Source organism: Aulonocara sp. 'chitande type north' Nkhata Bay, linkage group LG3 (genome assembly GCF_057382095.1).
Source record: "Aulonocara sp. 'chitande type north' Nkhata Bay isolate Kocher_YH1m ecotype deep benthic linkage group LG3, A_spYH_male_GT1.1, whole genome shotgun sequence".
Lineage (NCBI taxonomy): Eukaryota > Metazoa > Chordata > Actinopteri > Cichliformes > Cichlidae > Aulonocara > Aulonocara sp. 'chitande type north' Nkhata Bay.
Window position 1 is genome coordinate 65,014,259 of NC_141346.1, and position 8,497 is coordinate 65,022,755.

At 40.5% G+C, this 8,497-nt stretch overlaps 1 long non-coding RNA gene across 1 annotated transcript; it reads right to left on the reverse strand.

The window, feature by feature from the left end:
• On the reverse strand, positions 1-6,471 carry LOC147336595 (uncharacterized). Its single transcript, XR_015128303.1, has 3 exons — positions 6,429-6,471; positions 225-386; positions 1-112 (listed from the first exon to the last, which is right to left on the reverse strand). It is a non-coding gene; the product is annotated as an uncharacterized LOC147336595 (long non-coding RNA).
• Positions 6,472-8,497: the final 2,026 nt, after the last annotated feature.

Here is an 8,497-nt window from a genome sequence, read left to right on the forward strand (position 1 = left end):
CTCAGCAGCAGAAGAACATCCTTTAAAGTCATCACCAACATCCTTCGACTCGTTGCTCTTTAAGGAAACACAGCTGGGTTCAGGTCCAGGAGATTCTGGCCTCTTATTGATCCTAAAAGAAAAACAATAAATGTAACAGCTTCATGAGATAGGAAGAAAAACTGGAAATATTAAATTAAAGACACTGATGAACAATCTGAAACTCATAAAAATAATGTACTTACTCTTTGTCACATAACAGTCTTTTGTTAAAGTTTACAGCAACACCCTTCGAGTCATTGTTCTTTAAGGAAACACAGCTGGGTTCAGGTCCAGGTTTTGGATTAGTTTTAGGCTGATCCATGCTGCTCAATTCACATCAGCTCACACACACTTTCTACCTTCACCTGCAGAGGAAACACAAATCATTCATGTCACATCAACTGAGAGCTGCAGGGGTCGTGTCTGATGTGTTGGACTAACATCCATCTGAGACGCAGCTTTCATCAGTTCACTACAAAAAGTGTCACAGAGCCGAGTTCAGCCTCCAAATCCTCCATTACTGTAGTCCTACAAAGCAGCAGGTCAAACATGGCTGCAGAGAGCAGCTTTATGTCAGTAACCATGTCCAGGACCGAGCTGACTGCTTACAGAGTTCATACTCTAACTGCTAGCTGCTCTGCTAGCTAAGCTAACTCAGTAACAGTGACTCTGACAGCAGTTACTGTGGAACAGCGGCCGAGCTCAGGACACATTCAGTGTGTTTAGTCTGAGTCCTGGACTCTGATTCAATGGATTCAATCCAGCTCAGAGTTTCATGTGTTCATCAGAATAAAATACATGTACTAATATAACAGAAGTAATGCTCTGAATGCAGGACTGTAATGGAGGATAAATAAGGTTTTTACAGCCTGAAAGAAACATTCAGTTCATATATTTGTAGACAGTGAAGCAGTTTTTAATACTGCAGCTGTTTCCTTCACCTGTGTGTGTGTGAGCCACACCTTCATGTGCTGCTTTAGAAATATGTGGTCTGACTGCTCAGACTGAGTGTAGGAGGAAAGTTCACACGCTGGAGAAAGATTTGTTCCTAACTTTGTCAGAGTTCGGCTCCAAAGACGAAGAAGACGGAGCTCACAGTCTGTAGATGGTCCTCAGTGTGTGTGTGAAGCCAAGAAAGCACACAGGAGTGTGTTTATGTCAGCAAATCAGTGTGTGTGAAGAGTCTGAGGGAGTGTGTGAATGAGACTAAACACTGAAACCAACAGTCCAAGAAAAGCGTCTGGATTTCTTTAAGTTTAACTTAAAGAAATCCAGACGCTTTTCTTTTTGTCTCCATAATGTCTCCATAATGCTGCAATGTTATCTGCCCCAGAAACACTGTGCAGAAGCTCTGATGGTGACACAGAAAAGTCACAGTGGAGATACTTCTGTCCACCTTTGATTAGACTCATTATAAAAAGGAAAACAAAGTTTGAACACAGTCATGTTTCCAGTTCACTGACTTACATTTATTCCATGGACACTCACTCTAACCTGAACCACAGCTACAACCCAACATTGTTGAGGCCTCATCTCCTCCTTTCCTGACTGTAGAGGTTAAATATGCAACAACCAACAAATAAAAGAATTTGGTTCATTTCAAAGAAATTCACACGGTGACCAAGTAAAGTAATCGTAGTAAAGGAGACAACATCCCGTTGATGGTGGGATTATTTGAAAGATTTGCTTTAGTCACGTCACCAAATGCAGTTGAACCACCCGTGGATCCATGTTTGACCATTCTACCACTCTGAGCTCTGCTTTTTAATCATTTTATTATTATCATCATTCATTTATTCATTCTTTGGAGGGGGCTATTTCCTAATGCCGCCCTAATAAGCTGATGTTCAAGGGGAAATATAACAGAAACTCTTTCAGTGTTATTCATTAATAAATTAACAGATAAACTGTGAAGAAGAAAAAAATAAGATTTAAAGGAGAGAGTGAGAAACATGATCATCCATCCTCATAATACATGTTTATCAGTATCTGCTGTGACCATACTGCAGTAATAACTACAAGTCTACATTTCTGTGACTGTTGATCAATCACAGCAGGAATCTGAGCTCATCTCTGCTCACAGAGCAGCTTCAGCTCTGGGATAAACTGCTCGCTTCACGTCCTTCTCAGCTCACAGACACTCATCCTGATATTTTCCTTTAACATTTGATGGTATAATTCATCTGAGTTTACACTTTATCTGCATGAATACAGAAAAACAGACCCAAACACCATAAACCATCAGCTTCACCATGTAGAATATATTGTTGTTTCCTTTTAATTCAGAGAAAAACTCTGATTTTGATTTTCTCTGTTCTCTTTGCTGCTGATTCTCTATCTCATCTTCGCTCTCAAACATTTAAAAAGCAGTGAGTCTGCAGCTGAGGGAACACAAACTCAAACTGTCGGAACAGGTTTGATCGTTTCTTGCGTTTATTAATTTGGTGATTCATCAAATTCACTAACACATGACCCTACGCTGTGTCACTGCATCATTTCATGTCTGGCACTGATCACCACCTGCACTCATGTATATATCTTTCTACGTAGCACTCTTAATTCTTATTCTCATGTATATATCTCATGCACATATCTTTCTTTCTACATAGCACTTTAATTTTATTGTTTGCACTGAAGCACCGCAGCAAATTCCTAATGTTGTAAACCTCAACATCTGGCAATAAACCCATTCTGATTCTGATTCTGATTCTGATTCTGAAATGTATAACTGTCATAATCTGCTGCTGAGTCTCTTACGCTGATGAAAATGCAGAAAACACAGATCACGAACACCAGTTCAACCAATCATATTCATTCCACTTTGATCTGTGACAAACTGATGCATTCATCTCTGTTAAAGTGTTGCGTTAGACTGCTATATATTTTTGTGTTCTTTATGCTGTAGATTTTCATGTCTCTGGAATAGTTGCAGCAATAAGGATGATTTTCTGTAAAATCATATTGATATGAGCCGTGAGTTATTCGTAGATGAGTGTTAGATTAGTTTGATGGGTTAACTCAGAGAGCTGAAGATATCGTGGACATGCTGACCTCGCTCCGTGGTGTACAGGGCCGTTTACCCTCATGATTAATATTCACAATAAAAAAATGAGGCGAACATCATGAAGTCTGTGTGTGTTTCATAGTGTCGAACCACCTTTGTACAGTTAAACCTAACAGTTACTACATGACGAAAACACCAACGTTGTTTCTTTTATGCGTTTATCAGGTCACGCTGATTATTGAACAAAAACCCAAACATCAGCTGTTAATCGAATTTTTTTGCTCTCTCTCCTCCTTAAACATGTTTTTAATGTTAGTTATAATTCAGAATTGGCGACTGGAACACGTATGACACATACGAACATCAGGAAATAAAACCTCAGTAAATGAAGTCAGTGTACAGCGGGGGTTATGGCAGCTGTGTACCGGGACATGTGCTTTGTCGGTGGTAATAACAGCTCAATTGCTTGCGAGGCGAGTGGGTCTGTCCCACGCTTTGCCGTGAGCAGGGTTTATACGCCTTTTTCAGAGTCAAATTCAAGCACTTTTTAAGCACTTTCAAGGTCCCTTTTCAAGCTTTTCCAGCACATCAGCCCCCCCCCCCCAAAAAAAAAAGAATGCATGTTTCAATTCGCATTACCTCAGTAAGACCATGTGAAAATGAAAACAAACTTAAATACCTTTGTTCAACTTTTGCTAAGAAATAGAAAAACGCACCACACAAAAATACAGTGGAACCCCGACTTACGAATGCCCCATTTCACGAAAAATTCAAGTTACGAAGGCACTGAATGGCAATATTTCTGCCCGTGTTATGGCAAAATGCCCGAGTAACGAAAGCTCCGATTGGCTGAGCCTACAACGCCCACAATGCCTTCCGAATCATGTGACAACCCCTTGGTTTCCGCACTTGCGCTTCGCTGTTCCACTTGAACGACGAATTGTTTTTCTAGTTAGCAATTAGCCTATAGCCTATCGTTCAGCATCGCCTCACTTAAAACGCGCAACTCAATTACGAAAGACCCTCGGGAATGAATTCATTTTGTAAGTCGGGTTCCACTGTACTGTACTACCTTATATACATAGTGTATAAACTCTAAATGCCCATTTCACTTAAAAATTAAGATGTGAAAATGTGAACAAAAAAAGAAAGAAATAAGTCTGCTCATCAGATATTGATGCTTCTTTCCTGTGTGACAAGAATTAGGAGACAGATATTTGTTTGTTTTTTAAGTTAATTCCCAATAAAACTGTTTTATTGCTAACTACATTGCTGTCTGTATTATTGCTGAAGTCCTAAAGGATCACCTTTAAAGTGTTTGTGCTAATAACATGTACAGTCAGACAGGCATGGAGAACAGCACTGACTGGGAGGCTTTGAACAGATCAAATAGTTCAATTCAACATATAAGACTTTAAGAATGCACAAGCATCTACTTGAAATCTATTGAATTTGTCATCTGTGATATTATTTTGTACAATTCCAATGTATTTTGTTCATCTCCCTTAAATAAACAGGCAGCCTTAAAGTATGAAATATTCATATAGAAACACATATAAATGTGTGTACTGTCTCAGTGGCTGATTGTGCCCCACAGGCCTCAGTGTGAGCTTGAAGACATTTATAATGTTTAAGTAGTTTAATGTGCAGGTGCTGACCATAAACACATTTTGAATGAAAGCCGGGGAACTTTGGTAGCACAGAAACAAGTGGCTATTCTTTGTGACCATATGGATCACTCATATTACCGTTATTTCAAATACTCCAGAAAGCTGGTGTCCAGGGTGTAACTGGCCGTTTTTGACTACTTTTGATGTGGCCTCTGTATTTCACATTTAAAAACTGTTTATCTTGCAAATCTGTTATTTTCTCATTTTGACAAACTGTATCAGCACAATTTATCTAAATTCAGACAAAATTTAAAATACGAGTAGAAAGTGATATTTTTGACTGTAAAATGGTAAATGGCCTGCATTTGTATAGTGCTTTTCTGGTCCATAGGACCCCAAAGCGCTTTACACTACATTCAGTCATTCACCCATGCAGACACACATTCACACACTGGCGACAGCAAGCTACATTGTAGCCACAGCTGCCCTGGGGCGCACTGACAGAGGCAAGGCTGCCAGACACAGGCGCCCCCGGGCCCTCTGACCACCACCAGTAGGCAAACATGGGGTTAGTATCTTGCCCAAGGATATTTGGCATGCAGCCAGGATGCAGCCTGGGATCAAACCACCGACCTTCTGATTAGTGGCTGACCTGCTCTGCCACCTGAGCTACAGCCACCCATAAAACGTAAAAACCACAAGCATGTTTAACAAATCATTTTCATAACTTGAAATGCAAACAGAAATTGTACATTTTTTAAAATACACAAAAGTTTTGCAGACAACAAAGTTATATTTACCTAAAAATGCAGCCAAGGCTCAGACGCTTTTTATGTAACCATTTCAAACTATTTACAGAACAATCAGGCGCAAGGCAGCCCAGGCGGGGAAATTTTGCTTTTACATTTTGCGACGCATTTTATTTCTCTATCTGATAAGAAAACTATTCAATCAGATAGTTTGTGGTGAGCAATAATAAACAATGGATAATCCATATACAAACAAATTCAAGCTTTTCTCCTCAACGGAGAGCCTCCCCCGATTGAACAACAACGCGTCAACAACATGCTGAGCTGTGACTCTTCTTCCCTCTAAAGTCCTGGTGTTAACACTCACCCTGCATCAGCTTCACCTATTTTTAAATTGTTTTTACTTTTCGAACCGACGGATCATTTGAAGCCAACCATCCAAAAACTGCTTCAGCTGTGTTTGATGTTTATGCTACAGCCTGTTTACCGATATAATCAATATCAGATATCAGAGCAACAGAAACCTCGGTGATCAGGACGCTGGGACTGAGAACAGGAAGTGGCTCAAACGTCACAGTTTCATAACGTCACCCTGAACTCCACTCACTGAGTTTCTGTCGCCATTGTAGTTTTTAAAGTCCCGTGATAAAGGCGGGTCTTTCTGTGAATCCGCACGCTCATTGGCTAATAGCTCGAGATTGACACATCGTTATCCAATGAGCGTGCGGGAACTTCCGACATAAAGTTGTTTCCTTTGAAAAACCAAAGTCTGAATATTTTTGCCTCCACTGACGGAGCCTGTTGTTCCCGCCACAGAGACACAGTAATGTCAGAGCGGTGTTAACACTCACCCTGCCTCAGCACAGCTCTCACTCTCCTCCTGCTCTCTCACACTAAACGGAGGCTCAGCTAAACTCACTTCCTCTCTACTTACAGGAAACCAGCGCTCAGAGGAGCCGACCGGCCTCACATTTCACCCACAGACACGAACAGCGTGGAATTATTTTATGTCATAAGAAGAAACATATTCATATTAACACTCACCCGCCTCAGCTCAACCTTCCTCCTCCTGCTGCTCTGAACGGAGGCTCAATACTTTCACTTTCACTGCTGCTCACTAAACACAGAGGATGCTGGGACTTGTAGTGTTTTCCTTCTGGCGCGGTCTTCCTCTTTGTTTGTGTTTGTGTTCAAGTTATTTCGATCAGGTAAACATCAACAGAACACGAAGCCACACAGAGTTTGTATGTCGAGGTGGGTAGGAGGGTTTGGGGAGGGGTCAGAGGGAAGAGGTCTCTCAGTCTGTATATTTCTACACTAACTTCCTGTTTTTCAGTCTGGCTGAGCACTTAGTTTATGAGTGAAAAGTGGCCTTGCTTTACAAACCTTCATTATTAAAGTACATAAAACAATATAATTAGAAAATAAGCACTAAGAATATATTGATTACATGACAGTTCTCCCGCTTTTTGTGTTTCCTATGAAACACGACATAATTCCTGATTTATCCCATTAAGTTTACCTGCATGTTAAAAGGCTAAAATATAACAAAAGAGATTATGCTAAACAAAATGAAACCTTTCAATTGCCCAACCCTATCTGTCCCCTCAACGGGTTGTATGTTTTCAATGTTTCCTTATTATTCCGTCATAATTACTTCTATCCACAACAAATAAATCAAGCTCTAAGACAGCACCTGTGAAATGTGAAATGTCCTAAATCTACTTCCTACACCCCCTTTTTTACCCAGAATCCCAGTTTAAACCCACTTCTGACTTCCCTCAGTGCTCACTGTAAACTCCAAACAGATACAATCAGCTTTTCTGGTAAAAGGCCCTAGATTATTTTGTCAATCTTTGGAAACATCCTCTATAGAGTTAACCCGTTTCATCTTCAAAACTTAGTCCTGGTTTCTTTGCCCCCTTTAACGTGTAGAGCATATACGGCCTGAATACTGTGTTTGGGCAATTTACATAACATAGAAATCCTGCAACTATTCCTAAAGTCCCTCTCATTACTCTTCATTACTTTTATGCTCACATTTAACCTGTGTCTAACGAGCTTTTAATCTCCTAAACAACACATTTTCTGGAACAATGGTTCTCTGTGCTCTGTGCTTCTTTTCGGGTTCCCCTCTGGTTGGTTCCGTTCGGTCTGGGGCTTCCAGGATTCTTTCCACCCCTGTAGTCGCTGTGGTCCTGAAATCTTCTCCTGTAAAGGATAGAAAACAAAACGCCTCTCTCTGTTGCACCTCAATAATCTACTGTGTGCATCTATTGTTCCCTTAATTATTCAAAGTTGGTTCAAAATATCATGTTCTGGGCTCTGTCCTTTATATTAACTTTACTTAATCTTTACTTAATCTTAATTTACTTGATCTCAATGTTCTTTATGTGTGTGAGCAACACTTTTAATTTTATTAAACACACCCAGGGTCAGATATACACCATCACATCACAAACATAGGCCAGGCCGAGGGCCTGGCCTATGTTTAAATCATTTGTGTTTGTAAGCATGTATGCGGTTTAACCTTCTGCTGCTCCAAGTCACTTACACAATAGATCATCGGGACATCGCGCCCAACGAAGCTTAAGACCTTGAATAGACTGAGCATCAACACTTTCATGAGCACAATATGCAATGTGTGTATACAATGATTATAGCTGCACCTTTAATAAAAGTTTTAGTCTAATGCCAGTAGCTTTAATAAACATTTTAATGCAGTGTTAATGATGAAGGCTATATTGTACCAGTAAAGTATTTTCTTTATTCCCACATTCCCTCTCTTGACCTTTCAAAAAGAAAGGTCACTACACTTCGTGTTGTGTCACTCCTCGGCCCATTCGGCCGCTTCTAAGTCCATCAATGGCATCATGGCCACCAGAACCACCGTTCCGGGGTCCACTGCCCTCGTTATTACCTTTTCCAGCAGTCCTGTGGCGCAAGGAATGAGACAACAACCGCAGGTGACCAGTATCGCTAAAAAGTGGCAGTAGAAAACATTGCAGACATGAAAAACCCCTTCCATTTCCCAAACACTGAGGTCATCCAGCTGTCCAGCGGATTGTCAATTCCCGAGTGCTCATGCATGGTTTTAGACAGAGTTTTCAGCC